Source organism: Salvelinus alpinus, chromosome 38 (genome assembly GCF_045679555.1).
Source record: "Salvelinus alpinus chromosome 38, SLU_Salpinus.1, whole genome shotgun sequence".
Classification (NCBI taxonomy): Eukaryota; Metazoa; Chordata; class Actinopteri; order Salmoniformes; family Salmonidae; genus Salvelinus; species Salvelinus alpinus.
Window position 1 is genome coordinate 7790617 of NC_092123.1, and position 25427 is coordinate 7816043.

Genomic DNA, 25427 nt, shown 5'->3' on the forward strand with positions numbered 1-25427 from the left:
CATCAAACCAGTTTTATTGCACTCAGCAGTGAAAAGTATGACTGAATATTATGGATTTATTTCATGCACAAGAGTAAAATCACTATTCATCTATTCACCGCTGGTAACATCCCTTTTAAATGATGATGGCATACTGATGGAGATGCATGGTTATATACAGTTGAGGTCGGAAGTTTACAAACACCTTAGCCAAATTGTCACGGCCGTAAAAAGAAGTGGACCAAAGTGCAGCGTGGTGAGCGTACATTTCTCTTTTTATTTAAAATGTCGCCAACAAAACAACAAACGGAAAACAACCGTGAAGCTTACAGGGCAAAGTGCCACTAACAAAGATAACTACCCACACTGAAAGGAGGGAAAAAGGGCTACCTAAATATGATTCCCAATCAGAGACAACGATAGACAGCTGTCCCTGATTGAGAACCATACCCGGCCAAAACATAGAAATAAAGAAACATAGAAAACAAAACATAGAATGCCCACCCCAAATCACACCCTGACCAAACCAACTAGAGACATAAAAAGGCTCTCTAAGGTCAGGGCGTGACACAAATACATTTAAACTCAGTTTTTCACAATTCCTGACATATAATCCTAGTAAAACTTCCCTGTCTTAGGTCAGTTAGGATCACCACTTTATTTTAAGAATGTGAAATGTCAGAATAATAGCATTTATTTCAGCTTTTATTTATTTCATCACATTCCTTAGTGGGTTAGAAGTTTACATACACTCAATTAGTATTTGGTAGCATTGCCTTTAAATTGTTTAACTTGGGTCAAACGTTTCGGGTAGCCTTCCACAAGCTTCCCACAATAAGTGGTGTAACAGAGCTGGTGTAACTGAGTCAGGTTTGTAGGCCTCCTTGATCGCACATGCTTTTAAGTTCTGCCCACACATTTTCTATAGGATTGAGGTCAGGGCTTTGTGATGGCCATTACAATACCTTGCCTTTGTTGTCCTTAAGCCATTTTGCCACAACTTTGGAAGTATGCTTGGAAGTATGCTTGGGGTCATTGTCCATTTGGAAGACCCATTTGCAACCAAACTTCACCTTCCTGACTGATGTCTTGAGATGTTGCTTCAATATATCCACATAATTTTCCTCCCTCATGAGGCCCTCTATTTTGTGAAGTGCACCAGTCCCTCCTGCAGCAAAGCACACCCACAACATGATGCTGCCACCCCCGTGCTTCACGGTTGGGATGGTGTTCTTCAGCTTGCAAGCCTCCCCCTTTTTCCTCCAAACATAACGATGGTCATTATGGCCAAACAGTTCTATTTTTGTTTCATCAGACCAGAGAACATTTCTCCAAAAAGTACGATCTTTGTCCCCATGTGCAGTTGCAAACCGTAGTCTGGCTTTTTTATGGCTGTTTTGGAGCAGTGGTTTCTTCCTTGCTGAGCGGCCTTTCAGGTTATGTCGATATAGGACTCGTTTTACTGTGGATATAGATACTTTTGTACCTGTTTCCTCCAGCATCTTCACAAGGTCCTTTGCTGTTGTTCTGGGATTGATTTGCACTTTTCGCACCAAATCACGTTCATCTCTAGGAGACAGAACGTGTCTCCTTCCTGAGCGGTATGATGGCTGCGTGGTCCCATGGTGTTTATACTTGCGTACTATTGTTTGTACAGATGAATATGGAACCTTCAGGTGTTTGGAAATTGCTCCCAAGGATGAACCAGACTTGTGAAGGTAAACACATTCTTTCTGAGGTCTTGGCTGATTTCTTTTTCATTTTCCCATGATGTCAAGCAAAGAGGCACTGAGTTTGAAGGTAGGCCTTGAAATACATCCACAGGTACACCTCTAATTGACTCAAATTATGTCAATTAGCCTATCAGAAGCTTCTAAAGCCATGACATCATTTTCTGGAATTTTCCAAGCTGTTTAAAGGCACAGTCAACTTAGTGTATGTAAACTTCTGACCCACTGGAATTGCGATACAGTGAAATCTGTCTGTAAACAATTGTTGGAAAAATGACTTGTGTCATGCACAAAGTAGATGTCCTAACCGACTTGCCAAAACTATAGTTTGTTAACAAGACATTTGTGGAGTGGTTGAAAAACGAGTTTTAATGACTCCAACCTAAGTGTATGTAAACTTCCGACTTCAACTGTATATTCTGCATAGCTACATCTGAAATACTGCATTGCTGCAACAGTAAAAAACAAAATATTTCTATGTTTTATTGTCACATACACTGGATAGATCAGGTGAAATGTGTTGTTTTATAGGGTCAGCCATAGTAGTACAGCGCCTCTGGAGAAAATTAGGGTTAAGTTCCTTGCTAAAGGGCCGTTGTAAGGAGGAGCCCAAGGCGCAGCGTGGTAAGCGTAAATTCTTCTTTATTATAAGAACGAACACTGAACAAACGAACAAAATAACAAAACGAACCATGAAGCTAATATGAGTAGTGCAGACAGGCAACTAAACATAGAACAAGAACCCACAAACACCAAAAGGAAATGGCTACCTAAATATGATCCCCAATCAGAGACAACGATAAACAGCTGCCTCTGATTGGGAACCATATCAGGCCACCATAGACATACAAATCACCTAGACCTACAAAAACCCCTAGACAATACAAAACTAGCATACCCACCCTAGTCACACCCTGACCTAACCAAAATATAAAGAAAACAGAGATATCTCAGGTCAGGGCGTGACAACAACGACAGATTTTTCACCTTGTCGGCTCGGGTATTCAAACCAGCGATGTTTCGGTTACTAGCCCAACGCCCTAAAGCTTCTATAACACTATAACATTATATTGTCATTGATAATACACTCCCACTATGTCTCGTGGAATGATCATAGGACAGGCCTACATACATATCCAACTGTACATACGACACATGCCTAATCGGTTGTTCATACACTGTAACAGAAATCTGTCATTTATACAGTCCTTTTGAGTATTATCAACAGTAAAAAACTCTGAAATGTTTTACTGCAGCATACTGTAAATTATGGTGCATTGTGGGAAAATGTTGTGGACGGGGAAAGAATTGCTGTATTTCCAATGGCACTGTAATCAACCTCACAGAATACAGTGCCGTACGGTATCTTTGTAGCGGCAAAAGCCTCTTTTTTTTATTTTATTTAAAATAAATTTTATCCCATTTTCTCCCCAATTTTCGTGGTATCCAATCGCTAGTAATTACTATCTTGTCTCATCGCTACAACTCCCGTACGGGCTCGGGAGAGACGAAGGTCGAAAGCCATGCGTCCTCCGAAGCACAACCCAACCAAGCCGCACTGCTTCTTAACACAGCGCGCCTCCAACCCGGAAGCCAGCCGCACCAATGTGTCGGAGGGAACACCATGTACCTGGACCCCTTGGTTAGCGCGCACTGCGCCCGGCCCGCCACAGGAGTCGCTGGAGCGCGATGAGACAAGGATATCCCTACCGGCCAAACCCTCCCTAACCCGGACGACGCTATGCCAATTGTGCATCGCCCCACAGAGCCTGGGCGCGAACCCAGAGACTCTGGTGGCGCAGCTAGCACTGCAATGCAGTGCCCTAGACCACTGCGCCACCCGGGAGGCCCAAAAGCCTTTTGACCACTAGTAGGTGCATGGTTTGTTGTTTCTGGCTCATTATTAACATATGTTGAGGTGTGCCTTGTAAGAGGCTATATTTGTTGCACCCGTGAGTGAGAATGCTGTACCAATTTAACTCCTATGTAGTTATAGTGCCCCATCAGTTTGTATAGGGGACATAATGGAGTGGCAGCAAGTCTTAAACCTTAAATGGTTGAGCATTTTCCCATGTCCTTTTGTTCTATTTTGCCCTGTAGTTGCTGCAAGTTTCGAAGCCTTCATTAAGGCCTCTAGACGTGCCACCAAATATTCTTGAATATGGTGTAATGTGTAAACACTTTACCTAGCAGCCAACCTGCTTGCACCAATCGCTTGTAATTACAGTAAAATACTGTGAAATACAAACCCTTTCCCTTAATGAATTTCATTCATTCATTCCGATTAAGGTAGAGTTAACTTTTTTACAGTATAATACAGTCAATTTTACAGTATTGTACTGTGTGTCATTACACAGTATTGTACTGTGTGTCATTACACAGTATTGTACTGTGTGTCATTACACAGTACTTGCTTTGATACCATATTTATATTACAGAAGGTGTACTGTAATATGAAATACATCATTTTAAATGCCACCTAGCTGCCTGTAAGCTACTGTGAAAATCATGGTAACCCCTTTAGTGTAGGGATACATACATAACCGATTCAAGGCAACACAGTAAGGGCGATGCCTGCCCTGCACACTATATCTCCATATTGCACAGATCAGCATGTTCCTATCAGGGTGGGGCCCACAAGGTCAGATGGTGCCTCTCCTGGTTTCTCTGCATTTAATCTGTTTCCCAAAATCATTTCCAAGAGAGGAGATTAAGATTCCGGGGATTACATTACTGTATGAAGGATGAGCACCTGCAGTGGGGGATGGCAAAAAGAAAATAATCCACACGGAAAGAAATAATCTGCACTAAAGATATGATAGAGGAGATCCAAGAGAGAGGATGCTAATAGCCATCACTCCTAATCTGTGATACCAGGAATAATGAATACAGTGGGAACTGAAGCATGGTAAACCTTTTTATTCAACTTCCCAGAGCTATTTTACACAACACCAGAATGTTAATGTCACCTTTCTGTGTTATATCCTTTCTGTATTCTTGTGATCTTTCCTCTCTGAGTTCACCAACCGTCAGGTGAAAAACAAGTCCTGCGGGGGCAGGGAGTACAGTACACATTCTTCTTCACCTCACAGCTGGGGGAGATGTTTTACCTTTAACCTTTCACTGCAGTGGGCTAAATCAGGGTCACACAGAGTGATTCTTGGTAGTCTTAAACAAATCTACTTTGAAACAAAAGTATACACCTCGCACACATGGTTATGGGTTTAAAAGCCTGTACCATGTCAGATATAGAGTTGAAATGTATTACATTTTGAGTTTGCATCCCAATATTACACTTTATATACATCACGGAAGACTGAAATATAACAAAACCGTTTGACTTAGAAACACCGGATTTTCTGCGTTACATTTTTTTGTTTTGTTTATTAATTATGAAAAATATGAATGACATTCCACCTATGAGGCCACTTGAGGGTGATTTGGTCAGGTGACTGCAGGATAGGGCTACTTGGTGACACAAGGTACTGCTATTGACCTGACCTCTTGACAAATGTCTTCTGACAAACATTACGTAGTATGGGAGGTCTGAGTTCTTGGTCTGAATTCACACTGTCTAAGGCTGCGTTTACAAAGGCAGCCCAATTCTGATTCTTATTTTTTTTCAGTAATTGGTCTTTTGACCAATCAGATCAGCTCTGAAAAAGATCTGATGTGAAAAGATCTGATGTGATTGGTCAAAAGTGCGGTTAGTGTAAAAAAAAAAATCGGAATTGGGCTGTCTTTGTAAACGCAGCCTACGAGTATTGCTGATGTAGATCAGGTTTCCCCTGTTCAGATAATCGTATTCATTATGATCTAAAAAGGCACCACTCCTACTCTGAGACACTTTATAAATACCTTCTGACTTGTGCTCCTTCTCAAAACCAAAATCAAAAGGCAAGTGTCCCTTTGGAGTCATTTGACTCACTTCTGTCAATACAAACAACAATGCTTCCACCGAGACAGATGGTTTCTAATGCAGTAAGAGACACAATGCATCGAGCAGTCCCGGTCTCCATGTAACTCTACCGTACTCTGGGGACTCATTCACCGTAGTGGCCGTAAAGAGAAAAGCTCAGAGAAATTAAAGGGAGGTTTCACCCTGTCAGAGAGCCAGGTCATGAAATCTGCTTTGCTACAGATGTAGGGTCTTAATTTGAGCCAGTTTGCTACAGTGGGAAAATAATCCTGCAGCAACAGGAAATGTGAATTATTATGTGGATTATAATTAACGGACATTTTTGTAAGGGGTTGATACATTTTCCTTTAGGGCAAATCAAATCTGAAATTTCAAAGTGGAAATTACAAACTTTAGAATCCTTTTTAAAACTCTAACACACTACAAATTTGCATTTCCTGCTGTGCGGGAAAATTCTCAGCAACAGCAGAGAGATCAAATTAAGTACACAAACAAATAGAGCCTTTAACTTTGAAAAATATTTACCACTTAGCAGATACCTTTTTTAATCCAAAGTGATTTACAATAAAATATGATCCTAGAAAAGGATGTGCAATCATGCAAACATGGCCCTGGACCAAGAACCATAAAACATAAAGACCTTATCCCTTTTTGATTTCTCTTTTCTAGCAGGCGGAATTCAATGTTCTTCTGGACAGACTTAACAGCTGCGAAACACTCTCTCAAGGACACGTGTGTAGAAGCAGGCAGTACATTAGGCTACCAAGCAGGTCAGGAAAAGACCCCAGGGTGACACCACCACATCTCCAAGGGTCACCTGGAGTCCCAAATGTCCTACAGCTGTGCAAATAGCACTTAATAAAAATACACACCATGCAGAAACATAAAGAGTGAGTGTGAAATCATGACGAACAGATACCATGTGTGGTGTGTTATAAATCAGAAAGGGGGTTGAATGGAGCAGCAGAATCCCTGGGGGACAGACAGATGTCTGGACAGCATTCACACCCGACACGAATCAGCTCAGGCTGGAAGAAGGGGCTAACATCTGCTAATGTACTGCTCTGGACACTATTTACTATTTATGTCATCTGTCTGTCTGCTGCCATGGTCCACATCTGCAATGTATTTCACACACATACACACTGGATGGGCTGGCCGTGCCAACGGAGGCAGCAGACAAACAGGCCTCTGACACACTGACGGAGAGGGAGAGGAGCGAGACGGAGAATGGCTCTCCCATCAGTGAAGTAGATCCACCGTCAATCCCTGAGGGACAGGAGAGTTATGTTTGTGAGGATTCAATCTGTTCTGTCAAAGCAGTCCAGCCCTGTCCAGTCCAGCATGCTACTGGACAAATGAAAGCCGACAGAGAGCAGTAAATAAAACGCTGGGAAAAAAGTGTTATTTGTCACATGCACAAGTACAGTAAAATGCCTAACTTGTAAACCAGACCCAACAGTGCAGTATTCAATATCCAAAAGGTATAACTTATAAGAACATTTTTATAAATAAAAAAACACGATAAATACACTATACAGTATATACGAAAGTATGTCGACACACCTTCAAATTAGTGGATTCGGCTATTTCAGCCACACCCGTTGCTGGCAGGTGTATAAAATCGAGCACACACCCATGCAATCTCCATAGGGAAACATTGGCAGTAGAATGGCCTTACTGAAGAGCTCAGTGACTTTCATCGTGGCAGTCATAGAATTACACCTTTTCCAACAAATCAAAGTCAGTTCATCACATTTCTGCCTTGCTAGAGCTGCAACGGTCAACTGTAAGTGCTGTTATTGTGAAGTGGAAACGTCTAGGAGCGACAACGACTCAGCCGCGAAGTGGTAAGCCACATAAGCTCACAGAACGGGACAGCCGAGTGCTGAAGCGTGTAAAAATCGTCTGTCCTCGGTTGCAACACTCACCAAGTTCCAAACTGCTTCTGGAAGCTTCGTCAGCACAAGAACTGTTAGTCGGGAGCTTCATGAAATGGCTTTCCATGGCCGAGCAGCCGCACACAAGCCTAAGATCACCATGCACAATGCCAAGAGTCGGCTGGTGTGGTGTAAAGCTCGCCTCCACTACAGTACAGTTGAAGTCGGAAGTTTACGTACACCTTAGCCAAATACATTTAAACTCAGTTTTTCACAATTCCTGACATTTAATCCTAGTAAAAATTCCCTGTCTTAGGTCAGTTAGGATGACCACTTTATTTTAAGAATGTGAAATGTCAGAATAATAGGAGAGAGAATGATTTATTTCAGCTTTTATTTAGAAGTATACATACACTGAATTAGTATTTGGTAGCATTGCCTTTAAATTGTTTAACTTGGGTCAAATGGTTTGGGTAGCCTTCCACAAGCTTCCCACAATAAGTTGGGTGAATTTTGTCCCATTCCTCCTGAGAGAGCTTGCTCGCACATGCTTTTTCAGAATCTGCCCACAAATTTTCTATAGGATTGAGGTCAGCGCTTTGTGATGGCCACTCCAATACCTTGACTTTGTTGTCCTTAAGCCATTTTGCCACAACTTTGAAAGTATGCTTGGGGTCATTGTCCATTTGGAAGACCCATTTGTGACCAAGCTTTAACTTCCTGACTGATGTCTTGAGATGTTGCTTCAATATATCCACATAATTTTCCTCCCTCATGATGCCATCTATTTTGTGAAGTGCACCAGCCCCTCCTGCAGCAAAGCACACCCACAACATGATGCTGCAACCCCTGTGCTTCACGGTTGGGATGGTGTTCTTCGGCTTGCAAGCGTCCCCCTTTTTCCTCCAAACATAATGATGGTCATTATGGCCAAACAGTTCTATTTTTGTTTCATCAGACCAGAGGACATTTCTCCAAAAAGTATGATCTTTGTCCCCATGTGCAGTTGCAAACCGTAGTCTGGCTTTTTTATGGCGGTTTTGGAGCAGTAGCTTCTTCCTTGCTGAGCGACCTTTCAGGTTATGTCGATATAGGACTCGTTTTACTGTGGATATAGATACTTTTGTACCTGTTTCCTCCAGCATCTTCACAAGGTCCTTTGCTGTTGTTCTGGGATTGATTTGCACTTTTCGCACCAAAGTGCATTAATCTCTAGGAGACAGAACACGTCTCCTTCCTGAGCGGTATGACGGCTGCTTGGTCCCATGGTGTTTATATTTGCGTACTATTGTTTGTACAGATGAGAGTGGTACCTTCAGGCATTTGTAAATTGCTCCCAAGGATGAACCAGACCGGAGGTGTAAAATATTTTTTTTTCTGAGGTCTTGGCTGATTTCTTTTGATTTTCCCATGATGTCAAGCAAAGAGGCACTGAGTTTGAAGGTTGGCCTTGAAATACATCCACAGGTACACCTCCAATTGACTCAAATGATGTCAATTAGCCTATCAGAAGCTTCTAAAACCATGACATCATTTCTGGAATTTTCCAAGCTGTTTAAAGGCACAGTCAACTTAGTGTATGTAAACTTCTGACCCACTGGAATTGTGATACAGTGAATTATAGGTGAAATAATCTGTCTGTAAACAATTGTTGGAAAAATGTCTTGTGTCATGCACAAAGTAGATGTCCTAACCCGACTTGCCAAAACTATAGTTTGTGAACAAGAAATGTGTGGAGTGGTTGAAAAACGAGTTTTAATGACTCCAACCTAAGTGTGTGTAAACTTCCGACTTCAACTGTAGGTATGGATTAGGAGAAAGTGACTGGTAGCAGAATAAATGATAATAATAATAACACTCATTATAATAATAATAATAGTAAACAGTATGACAGCAGCATAAGTGGTGGGTGTGGGTATGTGAGTGGTGGTTAGTGTCTGTATGTATGGAAGTGTACGTGGTGGGTGTTAGCAAATATTGTTTTATAACTAAACCAAGATAGACCACAGCCTGTCGTTTCAAATGGGAACAAATGAGCCATAGTAGGCAGAACAAGCAAAGAGGTGGGTATCATATTGGTGTGTTCTAGCGTGTATTTACATATTTCCATTGGGGAATATAGGAATTGCACGTGTGCAATAACTCAATTCGCCTTTGCAATTTTTTGAAACTTTGACAAAGGGTAACTGAAAACTTTGTTCACTCTGTAACAGATTGTAGTTGTGGGAAGAGAAAATTGTATTGAGATCAAGTGTTTCATCGATGAGTAAATGAACAGAATGTCGGCCAAAATCCATCTTCTCCCACGGCCGGGCACTGGGTTTCCTCTCACTGCCATATATGGTAGTGAGAGGAAACGCCAACCGGATGCTTCACATCTACACTGTACCAGTCAAAAGTTTGGACAGAACTACTCATTCAAGGGTTTTTCTTTATTTTACTATTTTCTACATTGTAGAATAATAGTGAAGATATCAAAACTATAAAATAACACATCATGTAGTGACAATAAAAAGTGTTAAACAAATCAAAATATATTTGAGATTTGAGATTATTCAAAGTAGCCACCCTTTGCCTTGATGACAGCTTTGCACACTCTTGGCATTCTCTCAACCAGCTTCACCTGGAATGCTTTTCCAACAGTCTTGAAGGACTTCCTACATACCCTGAGCACTTGTTGGCTGCCCAACTCATCCCAAACCATCTTAATTGGGTTGAGGTTGGGTGATTGTGGAGGCCAGGTCATCTGATGCAGCACTCCATCATTCTCTTTCTTGGTCAAATAGCCCTTACACAGCCTGGAGGTGTGTTTTGGGTCATTGTCATGTTGAAAAACAAATGATAGTCCCACTAAGTGCAAACCAAATGGGCAAACCAGATGGGATAGCGCATCGCTGCAGAATGCTGTGGTAGCCATGCTGGTTAAGTGTGCCTTGAATTCTAAATAAATCACAGACAGTGTCACCAGCAAAGCACCCCCACTCCATCACACCTCCTCCTCCATGCTTCACGGTGGGAACCACACATGCGGAGATCATCCGTTCACCTACTCTGCGTCTCACAAAGACACAGCGGTTGGAACCAAAAATCTCAAATTTGGACTCATCAGACCAAAGGACAGATTTCCACTGGTCTAATGTCCATTGCTCGAGTTTCTTGGCCCAAGCAAGTCTCTTCTTATTCTTGGTGTTCTTTAGTAGTGGTTTCTTTGCAGCAATTCGACCATGAAGGCCTGATTCACGCAGTCGCCTCTGAACAGTTGATGTTGAGATTTGTCTGTTACTTGAACTCTTATCCTCTGCAGCGGAGGTAACTTTGGGTCTTTTTTTCCTGTGGCGGTCCTCATGAGAGCCAGTTTCATCATAGCGCTTGATGGTTTTTGCAACTGCACTTGAAGAAACATTCAAAGTTCATGAAATTTTCCGGATTGACTGACCTTCATGTCTTAAAGTAATGATGGACTGTCGTTTCTCTTTGCTTATTTTAGCTGTTCTTGCCATAATATGGACTTGGTCTTTTACCATATAAGGCTATCTTCTGTATAGCACCATTACCTTGTCACAACACAACTGATTGGCTCAAAGGCATTAAGAAGGAAAGAAATTTCACAAAGTAACTTTTAACAAGGCACACCTGTTAATTGAAATGCATTCCAGGTGACTACCTCATGAAGCTGGTTGAGAGAATGCCAAGAGTGTACAAAGCTGTCATCAAGGCAAACGGTGGCTACTTTGAAGAATCTCAAATATAAAATATATTTAGATTTGTTTAACACTTTCTTGGTTACTACATGATTTCATATGTGTTATTTCATAGTGCTGATGTCTTCACTATTATTCTACAATGTAGAAAATAGCAAAAAATAAAGAAAAACCCTGGAATGAGTAGGTGTGTCCAAACTTTTGACTGGTACTGTACATCTGGTGAAATATCTGGCTCATTGTTTAATCTGTGGTGTTAATGTGTGTGTGTGCAAGAATGTGAGTGTAGACGTGATATGTGGATATACATGTAAACAGGGCTGTAAAGTGACTGGTAGCAGGAATATATAAATACTGATGGTAATATATTAATGGTAATATATACATGTAAACAGGGCTGTAAAGTGACTGGTAGCAGGAATATATAAATACTGATGGTAATATATTAATGGTAATATATACATGTAAACAGGGCTGTAAAGTGACTGGTAGTAGGAATATATAAATACTAATGATAATATATTAATGGTAATATATACATGTAAACAGGGCTGAAAAGTGACTGGTAGCAGGAATATATAAATACTAATGATAATATATTAATGGTAATATATACATGTAAACAGGGCTGAAAAGTGACTGGTAGCAGGAATATATAAATACTAATGATAATATATTAATGGTAATATATACATGCTCCTACCAGGTGGCGTGGCGAGAATCTGTCTCCGCACCACGTGCTCTCACCACTGGTGTCCCCCAGGGCTCTGTTCTAGGCCCTCTCCTATTCTCGCTATACACCAAGACACTTGGCTCTGTCATATCCTCACATGGTCTCTCCTATCATTGCTATGCAGACGACACACAATTAATCTTCTCCTTTCCCCCCTCTGATAACCAGGTGGTGAATCGCATCTCTGCATGTCTGGCAGACATATCAGTGTGGATGACGGATCACCACCTCAAGCTGAACCTCGGCAAGACGGAGCTGCTCTTCCTCCCGGGGAAGGACTGCCCGTTCCATGATCTCGCCATCACGGTTGACAACTCCATTGTGTCCTCCTCCCAGAGTGCTAAGAACCTTGGCGTGATCCTGGACAACACCCTGTCGTTCTCAACTAACATCAAGGCGGTGACCCGTTCCTGTAGGTTCATGCTCTACAACATTCGCAGAGTACGACCCTGCCTCACGCAGGAAGCGGCGCAGGTCCTAATCCAGGCACTTGTCATCTCCCGTCTGGATTACTGCAACTCGCTGTTGGCTGGGCTCCCTGCCTGTGCCATTAAACCCCTACAACTCATCCAGAACGCCGCAGCCCGTCTGGTGTTCAACTTTCCCAAGTTCTCTCACGTCACCCCGCTCCTCCGCTCTCTCCACTGGCTTCCAGTTGAAGCTCGCATCCGCTACAAGACCATGGTGCTTGCCTACGGAGCTGTGAGGGGAACGGCACCTCCGTACCTTCAGGCTCTGATCAGGCCCTACACCCAAACAAGGGCACTGCGTTCATCCACCTCTGGCCTGCTCGCCTCCCTACCTCTGAGGAAGTACAGTTCCCGCTCAGCCCAGTCAAAACTGTTCGCTGCTCTGGCACCCCAATGGTGGTACAAACTCCCTCACGACGCCAGGTCAGCGGAGTCAATCACCACCTTCCGGAGACACCTGAAACCCCACCTCTTTAAGGAATACCTAGGATAGGATAAAGTAATCCTTCTAACCCCCCCCCCTTAAAAGAGTTAGATGCACTATTGTAAAGTGGTTGTTCCACTGGATATCATAAGGTGAATGCACCAATTTGTAAGTCGCTCTGGATAAGAGCGTCTGCTAAATGACTTAAATGTAAATGTAAACAGGGCTGAAAAGTGACTGGTAGCAGGAATATATAAATACTGATGGTAATATATTAATGGTAATATATACATGTAAACAGTAGTAATAGTGACCAGAAGCAGGATAAATAGATAGATACTAATGGTAATGTCAATCAATAATCAATGAACAGCAGCGTAGCGGTAGGAATAAATGTAATCAATAATCATTTTAGCAGCAGCTTAGGTGTGAGGGGGAGCAGTAGTTGTTAGCCGATGACCAGGAGATAGAAGATGTTTAGAGCCTTGATGCACCGGTACCGCCTGCCGGACAGGAGCATGGAGAACAGTCCATGTCTCTGGTAGCTGGAATCTTTTGCAACTTTTCAGGCCTTTCTCAGACACCACCTGACATGTACGTCCTGGATGGCTGGGAGCTCACCCCCAGTGATGCGCTGGGCTGTCCGCACCACCCTCTGTAGGGTCTTCCGGTCAAGGGCGGCGCAGTTGCCATACCAGATGGTGATATAACCAGTCAGGATGCTCTCGATGGTGCAGCTGTAAAAGTTCCTAAGGATCTAAGGGAGAAGAGGCACCGCCGTGCCTTCTTCACGACTGTGCTGATGTGAGAGGGCTTGGATTTATTGATCCCTGTTCTGCGTTTGTTTACCTGGAAAAGGGCTTTATTTGTGTATAAGTGTAAAAAAATAAATAAAAAAAAAATAAAAAAAATAAAAGGCCCTTCTTTTTAGCCAATCAGAGTGCTTGAATGGACATTTGGACAATGGCTTCGCCCACTCTAGCTCAGAGTGTTGTTCCAAGAAGAAGACGCACGTTTTGGCTGACGACCAAGTTTACTATTTACTCTAGGAACATTGTGCGTGCATCCAAGAAAAAACACAAGACATTCTGAGTATCCTAAATAACTAAAGAGTGTGTGTGTGTTAATACTATGTGTGATGGTGACGAAGATAAAACTGAGAAGCATCCGTACTGTTCTCGCCAGACAGCCTGTCTTGAGTCGGAACCTTAACAATCAGCATTAAGTACTAGTGGGTGACGGCGTCCGAAGCCAACCGCTCAGATGAGCTCCAGCTAGCCGTTTTTTCAATAACCAACCTGATTAGAACGTTGAACTAACGATTGTAGACAGTAGAGAGCTTTATTACTAACGGCTGTGTAGGCCTATATTACACAGAGAGGGATATTAGTCAGCCAATCAGTGGCTTCGACACGAGGATGCCTGAGGCACTTCCTGTTCTTACACCCAATGGCCTTGAGTTATCTGGCAGTAGCCAAATGAAAATGAGAACCCACCGCTCGGAAGATGAAATACGTTTCATAGACAGTTAAGCACAGCACTTAAGCTGTCGAGGGTGTTCTACACTCATCACAATTCTCACCAGGAAGGGAGAAAAACATGCAGTCAAGCAACACCTGGTATGGATGGGTGGTGACTTGCTCAGATTTCTAGCCTCATTCAGTAAAAGAAAGCTATCAACACTCTTCGAGGATGATTGTACGGGACACTGAAATGTGCGGTAAGCAAATTGCTACTTTTGTAAACAGTTTGTCTTCGCACTTCGCAACTTCGGTTACGTTACCGTACTATAGAATTCGGTTATTCGTTTTAGCTGGATGCTTTACCCAAAATGACATTCAGAGGACTGATAACTCACAGCCACGTCATGAGGCAAGGTCCCTTTGTTGTACTGCGACGTTTTCAGCTTGGAGGTCAGAGCCGGCCAGAGAATGTGACCGGTCAGGTTAGCGTGTTGGTGGAGAATAATGACTCAGGCCACCACCGAGTAACGTCACACAGCGCACACACACACACGAAAACACCTGTCCTCCATCCCTTTCTCCTTCCCTCCTTCCCACCAGAGGGCTAGGGGTGCGGCGCAATGACTCAGCGCCATCCAAATTGGGGCAGGGAGGTAGAGGACAGGAGGACGGGGGTTTGACTCAGCAAATCTAGCCTTCTCCCACAGGGCAGAGCAGCGCTGCACGCTACCCTGTCATGTGTCCTATTCCCCCTCTCATCTGAGTCCTACTGGTCTGACTAAGGGGACCGGGATACGAGGCTGGTCTGGCCACTGGTCTGACTAAGGGGACAGGGATACGAGGCTGCTCTGGCCACTGGTAGCCCTCAAGGCCCCTGTTTCTAAGTAGAGGAACCCTGGTCACGTGGGGGGCCCCTCGTGGTGCCTTCATCCTGGTACTGAACCACAGTGATACCAGGTAAACGGCTCACCTATAGGAGGGTACAGAGCCACATGGGTATTTAGACTCTTCCATGTTTAAGGGGGCAAAGACAACGACGGATTTGTCTAAATAATCCATCATCAAAGTAACCCATGTGTGACGGCACATTCTCATCAACCAAAAAAGCAGGGGTTTCATCAGTTCATCACAGGAAAACGATCTCTTCAACAGATCCTCAACAAAATCAATGAGTGTTGAGTTACAATGGAATTACAGAACTCCATTCTGAAATGTACGCACTTGCCACAGACATTATGTAACTAGAACTAAGCATCTCCAACCAAACACCATTCCATCTTACTGCTACAGTCTGAACCAGAGAAAATAACTGTTATGAATTCTTTTTTGATGGCCTGAAAAGCCTTCATAAAGCCACAGATGATATCTTAGTTACTCACAGTATCTTGGAGAAGAGAAGCAGGAAGTAGATCAGGGTCAAGGGTCATCAATCAGTTTACGCACTGTTCTGCCAGTTCAGTTCATCCCTGTAAAAGAGCAACACAGCAATGTTAAGTAAACGGCATTAGTAGCCAGCTAAACTAGAGCCACTGACCTATACAAATGTAGGATCTTAATTTGAGCCAGTTTGCTACAGCAGGAAAATAATCCTGCAGCAACAGGAAGTGTGAATTATTATGTGAATTATAATGAATTGACATTTATTGTAGGGGTTGATACATTTTTTGTTAGGGCAAGTTTGCATTTCCTGCTGCAGGAAAATACTCAGCAACAAAAGGGGGATCAAATTAAGATCCTACATCTGTACGAGAACTCAAAGAACAATGGGAATCCTGGGTATAACCTCGGTCGTCTGTAATGCCCTGAAGCATGGTGGCCAGGCTCACTCAGCTCAGTTTGTCAAAGAGGTTTTTAATACAGATTGGTAAAGTGGGGCATGGTAATGAGATAATAGTGCCAGGCTAATACTCTGATAACTCTGCTGGCCACTTCACGTCCCCCTCGACAGAGGGACTAGGGAGAGTGCAGGTCTGTAGAGTGGGACTAAAATAACCACTTCGGACAGGATGGACACTCTCATCACCAATGTTCACTCTAATTTTTCCCGGCACTGAGCATATTTCAGGTCTGCTGAGCGCAAACTTGAACGTTGTGAAAATTCTGTGCAAATTCCAGTGTGTGTTTACTGTGAACACTGAGGCTGTAACCGCTTTAAGTTAGGTTTTGACAGTTGCCAAGTAGGCTACTGTGGCTACTTGATCATAATGTAGGCCTACCAGAGTGGCCTACCATCAAAAACAATGGAGAAAATGCTTCCCATAACTTGGAAATAGCTGTTCTATCATTCAGACTACAGTAGCAGCCAACGTGTGGTGTTCAATGTGGGCCTACATTCCATGAGGCTTTGGGGGAAAAAACATACAGGGCTTGACATGAACCTGTTTATCCACTTGTCCTTCAGACAAGGAGGTGACTGAACATGTTGTTGTGTCGTTTGATGCAACAAACCACATGACCGTTATTACAGAGAATCAGACAAATGATGCTACCCTCTTAGCTCATTCTAGCCTGCCTCAAAATACAACACTACCCCCTTTAAGACAAATATGAGCTGTTTTCAATAATGTCTAGCACTGTACACATTTTGTGCTCTTGTAGGAAAACAATCACTCCTTTATTGCTGACTACAAATTATCCATAACTGGGCTAATCACTCACTAACTAGCATAGGATAAACTAAATGTGCACGTGGCTACATGCAGCTCTCGCTCCGATCTCAAAACAAGCGCATAACATGTACGTGTACATTCCTTTTGCGACGCTCGCGTCGTGTGGTCAGCATGTTACAGGGTAAAAGTTCAATCTCCTGCTGCTGATATTTCTAATGCAGGGCAGTCTCGGGGCTACTGCGTGCACGCGCACACTTTAGAGGGAACATTGCTCATCACCACATATAAGACCTACTGCAGGTGTATTCACATCGTACCCTGGAGGACCGAAGTACGGCTGCTTTTCTGTTCTACCTGATCATTAATTGCACCCACCTGGTGTCCCAGGTCTAAATGAGTCCCTGATTAGAGGGGAAGAATAAAAAAAACAGTGGAACTGACTTCCAGGTCCAGATTAGGATTTGATGGACACACACAATCGCCAAGTCCAGTGGGTCTACTACTCTCTTTGCCCACGTGATGCCCAGCACCAGTACAGCGCAGACGGGTCAGACTAGTGACAAACAAAATACCAATGTTCTACCTTGTTGTGCAGCAAGCCCAATCAGACTGGCTGGTGATGGGACCGTGATGAAGCCCTGGTGAAGGCAGCTTCGCTGTCCAAACGTTGATTGTTATTTATTACATGTATTGCATTGGAGCCAATGAGAGGGTATTGCCTAACTTTTCGGGTAGTGCTACTGTGTCAGTCAATCACCTTCCGTGGCTCGATGGTGGAGGTAGGGGGTTTCCTGGCTGATTCCCTCCCAGGAAACGGAACCGCCAGCTGAGCACTCAACCTGACCTGCAGCGGTGACGACACTGCACCAGTCCCACGGTACAGTCCCGGTCACGGTGACCTACATCCCTCCACCGCTCTCTAACTGAGCATGATGGATGTAGCCCTGCGCTAGCACAGCGGCAAGGAAGGAAGAAACCTCGAGCGGAACCAGTCTCAGAGGTTCACTCTTAGAACAAAAGGTGCTATCTGGAACCTAAAAAGGGTTCTCCGGCTGTCCCCAAAGGAGAACCATTTGAATAACCCTTTTGGTTCCAGGTAGAACCCTTTTTGGGTTCCATGTAGGACCCTTTGAACAGAGGCTTCTAGGTGGAACCCAAACGGGTTCTCCCTGGAACCAAAAAGGGTTACCCTATGGGGACAGCCGAAGAACCCTTTTGGAACCCTTTTATCTAAGAGTGTAGATGGTGGTGTCTTATCAGCCATTCATCTCCCTGTAATGGGGATACATCAACCAACATGTCCTCTGATACCATACGCTGTCTGTTTGAAACAGGAGGGCCAGACAAGCTGCCTGCCACAGACTCAAAGGCCTTATTAATACCACCCCAACATCATATATAATTCATTGAGGCTGAATGGCTACAAGTGCAGGGGCGCGAGCTGTACAGAACAGGGGGCCATCGCTCTCCCCCTGTCACAGAGGATCCGGCTGGCCTAGCCTATAATACTTCATCTTCTCAGTCAGCGCTGCGGAGAGGTAAAGAGAGACAGAGAGAGAGAGAGAGGGAGGGAGGGAGAGAGAGAGAGAGAGAAAGAAAGAAAGAGAAAGGAAGACAGATAGAGAGAGATAGGGAGGGAGAAAAAGACAGGGATGGAGACAGGAGCGAGAGAGGGAGAGAGAGCGAGAAAGAGAAAAAGAGAGAGAGAGAGGCCAGACCAGACTGCTGAGACTGAATTGTAGGGAGACCATACTGCGGATCATTTGCTAACAGCTTCACACCACACGTGATATACAGTATACAGTATACAGATAGCAGGACTTTTCACATGCATGTCTTGCATTGTTTATTCTTATTCACACTCAGAAACAAACACAATGGCATGCACACACATACACAAACAGTGTGAGGAACACCTGCTGAGATGCTAGGGAATCACACAGTGTTGATCTGAGAGGTGTGTGTCGGACCTGTTTAATGAGCACCGTGTCTCCTGGCCTGTTCTCTCGCTCGCTCGTTCGCACGCACGAACACACAGTCTTCCGGCCTGTTCACTATCTCTATTAAAGAGACCGGTTATGAATCATTAAAGGACCACAGCACCATATTACCGACGCGGGCACGACCCCTGTGTTAGAATAATAACACAGGGGACAGACGGGAAGTGAAGAGCACTGGCTCCGTGTTACAGGGGGGGAGGAGGGAAGAGGTGACGCGGGACACTCATTTGGACACTCCTTTGCTTGTCTCATTATGTGAAGGAGATCAGATTATGCATGCATGATATCGAAACTGAACATATTAGTTCCCCCTAGCCAAAAATAACAACGATGCGAAAGGAATAATGTCTAGCCTATGTTTACCCACTGAACGACTGTAATGACGTACTGATGGCATGATATTTGTTGTCTGTAGCTGGTGCTGGTTTGGTAATAACAGCGGTGGTCAAATGAGAGATACAGCGAGATCCTGTCTATTGAAACAGCATAAAAGGCATCCTGTGGTTTCTTGGCTCTGGCCATGCATCTCCAGCAGGCAGGGACAACATTTAGGAATCTAGTAATGAACCAGTGTCCTTTGTACCCCAGTTGATTAGAGTGTTGGATAGAGATGAAGGCGGAATGGAGAGATCGACAGGGAGGGAAGAGTGGGACCACAACCAGCCTTCGGGGAGAGAGGCCTCTCAAACCCAAATGAACTTGTGACTGTCAGCAGTTCTCCAGTCCTCAACCAAGAGGAGAACAGTGGGCAAAACGTACTACACAGTCACTTCTATTATTCACTCACACAATGAACAATAGCCCCTGTGGATCGAGGTGTTTTCCAATCATTTCCAGTGTAATATTTCCAAGGTTACTTGAAATTCAACGTCTTTTTAAAAGACCCACGGGCTGTGTAGCCTGGCAGAGAATTACAGGATCAACTCAGCCGTCAGTCAGTCAGTCAGTCAGTCAGTCTGTCAGTCATTCGGTAGCTCTGCGCCTACGTCGTTCCTCTGTGTGTTACTACAGAGAACTAATATTAGCCTATGTGATAGCCTCAAATAGAGGAGAGCCCTCTCTCGCTCTCTCCCTTTTAGCAAGTTAATGAAGTCAAGGGGACCGGAATAGCGAAGCAGTTTGTTTAGAATATATAACAGAATCATTTTGCCTTTCAGTAATCTAGATGGTATGGAAAAAAACAAGCATTTCACTACACCAGCAATAACATCTGCTAAATATGTGTATGTGACCAATAACATTTGATTTGAAACGTTTTGCCCATCGAGCACCCGTAGCTAGTACCCGTAGCTAGTACCCGTAGCTAGTACCAATAGCTAGTACCAATAGCTAGTACCCGTAGCTAGTACCCGTAGCTAGTACCCATAGCTAGTACCCGTAGCTAGTACCCGTAGCTAGTACCCGTAGCTAGTACCCGTAGCTAGTACCCGCAGTTAGTACCCGTAGCTAGTACACGTAGCTAGTACACGTAGCTAGTACCAGTAGCTAGTACCCGTAGCTAGTACCTATAGCTAGTACCCGCAGCTAGTACCCGTAGCTAGTACACGTAGCTAGTACCAGTAGCTAGTACCAGTAGCTAGTACCAGTAGCTAGTACCTATAGCTAGTACCCGCAGCTAGTACCCGTAGCTAGTACACGTAGCTAGTACCAGTAGCTAGTACCCATAGCTAGTACCCGTAGCTAGTACCTATAGCTAGTACCCGCAGCTAGTACCCGTAGCTAGTACACGTAGCTAGTACCAGTAGCTAGTACCAGTAGCTAGTACCCATAGCTAGTACCCGTAGCTAGTACCTATAGCTAGTACCCGCAGCTAGTACCCGTAGCTAGTACCCGTAGCTAGTACCCATAGCTAGTACCCGTATCTAGTACCTATAGCTAGTACCCGCAGCTAGTACCCGCAGCTAGTACCCGTAGCTAGTACCCGTAGCTAGTACCCGTAGCTAGTACCGTAGCTAGTACCCGTAGCTAGTACCAGTAGCTAGTACCCATAGCTAGTACACGTAGCTAGTACACGTAGCTAGTACCGTAGCTAGTACCGTAGCTAGTACCCATAGCTAGGCCTACATGAATATGAAGAAGGACTTGAGTTAAACTAGAAAGGTGAGAGAGGACACTGGACAGAAGCTCAGGGTGGGATAAAAGAGAGAGGCTGTGTTATATTGATGACAAGGCTGAGAGTCCAAGGGCTGGGAAGGGACAAAAGCACCGCTCTTTTCTTTGCTGCAGTGGAGAGAAACTCTCTGGTGAAGGGCAAGAGGTTGGGAGGTCTACACTGCTCGTGTCCTGAGAGGGTTACGTAATCACACTGTCTTAAGTTCTGTCTCGACCACCGTCCACAGCACTGATGATACTTTGTTATACTAGCCAGTTGGTCATCTTAGAAAAACCCTACTAAAATGTCACAGACCAATGGACATCTGTACCTTCCTCTCATAACCTGTTAACATGACAGCCATATACGATCATAGATATTCCACAGATAGCAATAGAACAAAGTAGCTACTATCACTTTGAATAAGTGAAGTGATGGCATTCTCTCTTTGCAGTGGCAGTGATGGTGTTTATCTGAGAAAAAGGAGAGGAGGATAGATAGCGAGAGAGAGAGGAGAGGACAGATTGAGCGAGAGAGAGAGAGAGGTAACGATAGATAGAGACAAGCGTAGAGAGAGAGAGAGGGGGGATGATAGAGAGAGAGAGCGAGAGAAAGAGAGAGAGAGAAAGGGGAGATAGATAGACAGAGAAAGGGAGCGAGAGAGGGGATATATAGCTAGCTAGAGAGAGAGATAGAGAGGGGGGGAGGAGAGAGAGACAGACAGGCAGACAGAGGATAGATATATAGAGAGAGGGGGGAAGGGAGACAGAGCCAAAGAGAGAGAGAGAGGAGGAGAGGGAGACAGAGCCATAGAGAGAGAGAGAGAGAGAGAGAGAGAGAGGAGGAAAGATGGAGAAAGGTAGAGAGAAAGAGCTGAGGAAAGATGGAGAAAGGTAGAGGGAAGGATAAATAGAGGGGAGGATAGATAAAAAAAGAGGAAAGAGAGAGAGAGAGGGGAGGATAGATGGAGAAATGAACCTGGAGAAGAGTCCCCTGAGCAAGCTGGTCCTGGGGCTCAGTTCACAAACACAAATAGACCCCACAGAGCTCCAGGACAGCAACACAATTAGACCCAACCAAATCATGAGAAAACAAAAATAAAATTACTTGACACATTGGAAAGAATTTACAAAAAAAACAGAGCAAACTAGAATGCTATTTGGCCCTAAACAGAGAGTACACAGTTGCAGAATACCTGACCACTGTGACTGACCCAAAATTATGTGCAGACTCAGTGTATGCTGAAAGGCCGCCAAAAGCAGACCTGGCTCTCAAGAGAAGACAGGCTATGTGCACACTGCCCACAAAATGAGGTGGGAACTGAGCTGCACTTCCTAACCTCCTGCCAAATGTATGACCATATTAGAGACACATATTTCCCGCAGATTACACAGACCCACAAAGAATTCGAAAACAAATCAGATTTTGATAAACTCCCATATCTACTGGGTGAAATACCACAGTGTGCCATCACAGCAGCAAGATTTGTGACCTGTTGCCACAAGAAAAGGGAAACCAGTGAAGAACAAACACCATTGTAAACACAACCCATATTTATGTTTATTTATTTTCCCTTTTGTACTTTAACTAATTGTACCTCATTACAACACTGTATATATACATAGTATGACATTTGAAATGTCTTTATTCTTTTGGAACTTTTGTAAGTGAAATGTTTACAGTACATTTTTTTATTGTTTATTATCTATTTCACTTGCTTTGGCAATGTAGACATATGGTTCCCATGCCAATAAAGCCCTTAAATTTAATTGAAGAGATGGTATAATGGAGGCACATTTGAATCGTTATAGAAAGAGGTAGTGAGCCATGCAGTGGAACCGCACAGTACAGCCCTGCGGATAAGCAACTCTATTTGTACATTATTACGGCTGTAAAACAAGGCAGACAGGCTAATATGCTAACAAGCAACACTAATCTCTATGAGGCTTAAATTGATTCCTTAACAACAGTTCTGTTGTTGTCACCAGCACCAACTCACACCCACAAATCCCCAATTACAATTAAATGGAGAGAAAACAAGTCACCTTGATTACAGTACTATTATATATTATATTATTAACAGCGTACAACACTGAAAGTGCGAAAGTTGCCTTATATCCCTATAAAAGACTAGGAGAAATAATTGGAAGAAGCCTATAACACTGTTGCCTGATGCTGAGAAATATGACCACATTGAAATTCATAGTCGTAGCCCTAGGCCTACATCCCCCCCCCAAAAAAATCGATCCAAGTTTGACAGAGAATTTTCCTTCGTAAAAAAAAAAAACCCGGCTCTTATCAGTAATTACAAAGGATTCACTGTTCTGTTCTCACAAATCATTTCCTGCCATTTAAATGTCACAATGAGTGTGACAGAGTGGAAAACAACACGGCTTTTCTTCTTCATCACGTTTTACTGCTCGCTGCTGTGTGTGTGTGTGTGTGTGTGTGTGTCCATTAATGTGTGTGTGCCATGCCTGGCCTCATCCTCAAATCAGCAAGACTGTTGAAAGGTTACAATGGGCTGACTTGCCTATGATAAAAAGCCCCAAGTCGCCTCACTCTCAACAGCTAAAAATACATCCGTGACTTCAGCAAAACGGACCTAAGAACAGCATGAAAAACCTGTTATCACTCCATGTCAATATCCTCACGTAATGCTACAGCCATTTGACCAGTCGTAATGTTTTCCTCAGGCACACAATATCGCCTTTATCCACTTGACATGAGAGCACATTATGCCAGGGCATAAAGAGAAAATATACATTACGCCCAGACCATTACAAACGCTGTGGTGCATTATAATCAGTTATTCTAACTGTTATGGGTGATGTGGAGAGAAAAAAATCGATACGGTTACATATCGGGATATTCTTTTTGATGATGTATCGTATCGTTGTGACAATATCGCGATATAAGTGTTACGCTAGTTTGCTGTACCTGCACCAAATCTCCAGTATAGCTTGATTCCCCATCTTCTTTTTAAATAGGGAGCCCATTTGTTTTCAGCACTTTTATTTCCATGATTGATCAAAACAAATGTTCTCGTGGGTCTCTCTTGTCCGTCTGTAGCAGACATATGGTGAGCAATATGTTCTGGAACATCGAATTGCAATAAAATTACAACACGTAGAATCGTGAGAATTGCAATACACGGCACATACTGTAAATATTGTGATAATATCGTATCGTGAGGTCCCTGGAAATTCCCAGCACTAATGGGGACTTCATTAATTTACTGTATAAAAGCCATGGTCTTTAAGCTGTAAATAGCTACAGTACATGTGTTCTGCATTATTGGGGCATCAACTAATAACACCATCCAAGACAAATGTATTGTTGTCTCCCTAAAAATCGCACAAATGTCCAGCAACGTGAATAATCATTTCTCCTCCATGTCTGTTCCATGAGAACGTTTTATACAGCACAGTAGCAGGTCCCCATATTAGGGATAGTCTCATTATAATGATGAGGACTAGAAATAGCGCACTCTGGAGGTTAAAGGTCAGAGAGACACATTAACTGATGGAGAGGCTTCACAACAAGTTCCCCTTAAATCCATAGCCTCTAGTTCTGACTACACTCTCCCCTCCCCTAATCCCTACTTGTCCAAAGCTAGACTAACCATAGCATCCTTCTGCTCACTCATTTGAAGCCACTAGTCTTTAAAGGAGCTTATAGAATCACAGAAAAGGCCTCTCGAATGTAGGTGGAGGGGACTTTTCGCTGGCCATCTCTGTGCCTATCGATGGAGAGCTTGAGCACTTTTCAAAACATGTTTTCGAACTAAAATAGGTAGTCTATAGTCTCTAATATATATATTTTTTTTTTATCAAACGTTCAAATCTCCAAGGCTCTCAAAAATGTTATGAATTTGTGCCTCTAGTGCAATTGAAAATGCTAATTGTGGACCTTTTTATTGAAGAAATTTTTAGTTTTCTATGATTTGTTTTTTGCTTTTCGTGCATTGATGTGAATATTGATGTGTATAGTGTATATTGATGTGTATATTGCTGTGTATACAGGGCTCATCTGTAAAAGAGAACTTGGTCTCAGCATTACTCCCTATCAACAAAAAAAATGAAATACAATTTCAACCTACAATAAACAAAGATGAATAAATTAAAGAATTTGATCAATTAACTATTTTTTATCACAAACATCTTTGATGGCATTGTTTCCAGTGATCTGTGATCCCAGTATTATTCATCAAAATATCATATTTATACTCAAAGTGAATACCTCATCAAAGATCTATTGACGTAAAACAACAAAGATAAATCTCATTACTGAAACGATAAAGAATAAAAGATGCAATTTAATAAAAGCAAGAATAAAAGCAATTGAACTATTCTACACAACAACCAGAGACTCAACCAAGTTTATAAACGCACACAGTTGCATAGAGCACTGACCTTGGTAACACA

General features: G+C 43.2%; 1 protein-coding gene across 6 annotated transcripts in view; it reads right to left on the reverse strand.

Annotated features, from left to right (window-relative positions):
- LOC139566179 (double-stranded RNA-specific editase 1-like) overlaps positions 1 to 25427 on the reverse strand; it is a 62811-nt gene that overhangs the window by 35878 nt on the left and 1506 nt on the right. For all 6 annotated transcript variants that reach the window (XM_071387181.1, XM_071387179.1, XM_071387180.1 and 3 more), the window contains exon 2: positions 15679 to 15765. The gene's annotated coding sequence lies outside the window, so the exon portion shown is untranslated. The remainder of the gene's footprint in view (positions 1 to 15678; positions 15766 to 25427) is intronic.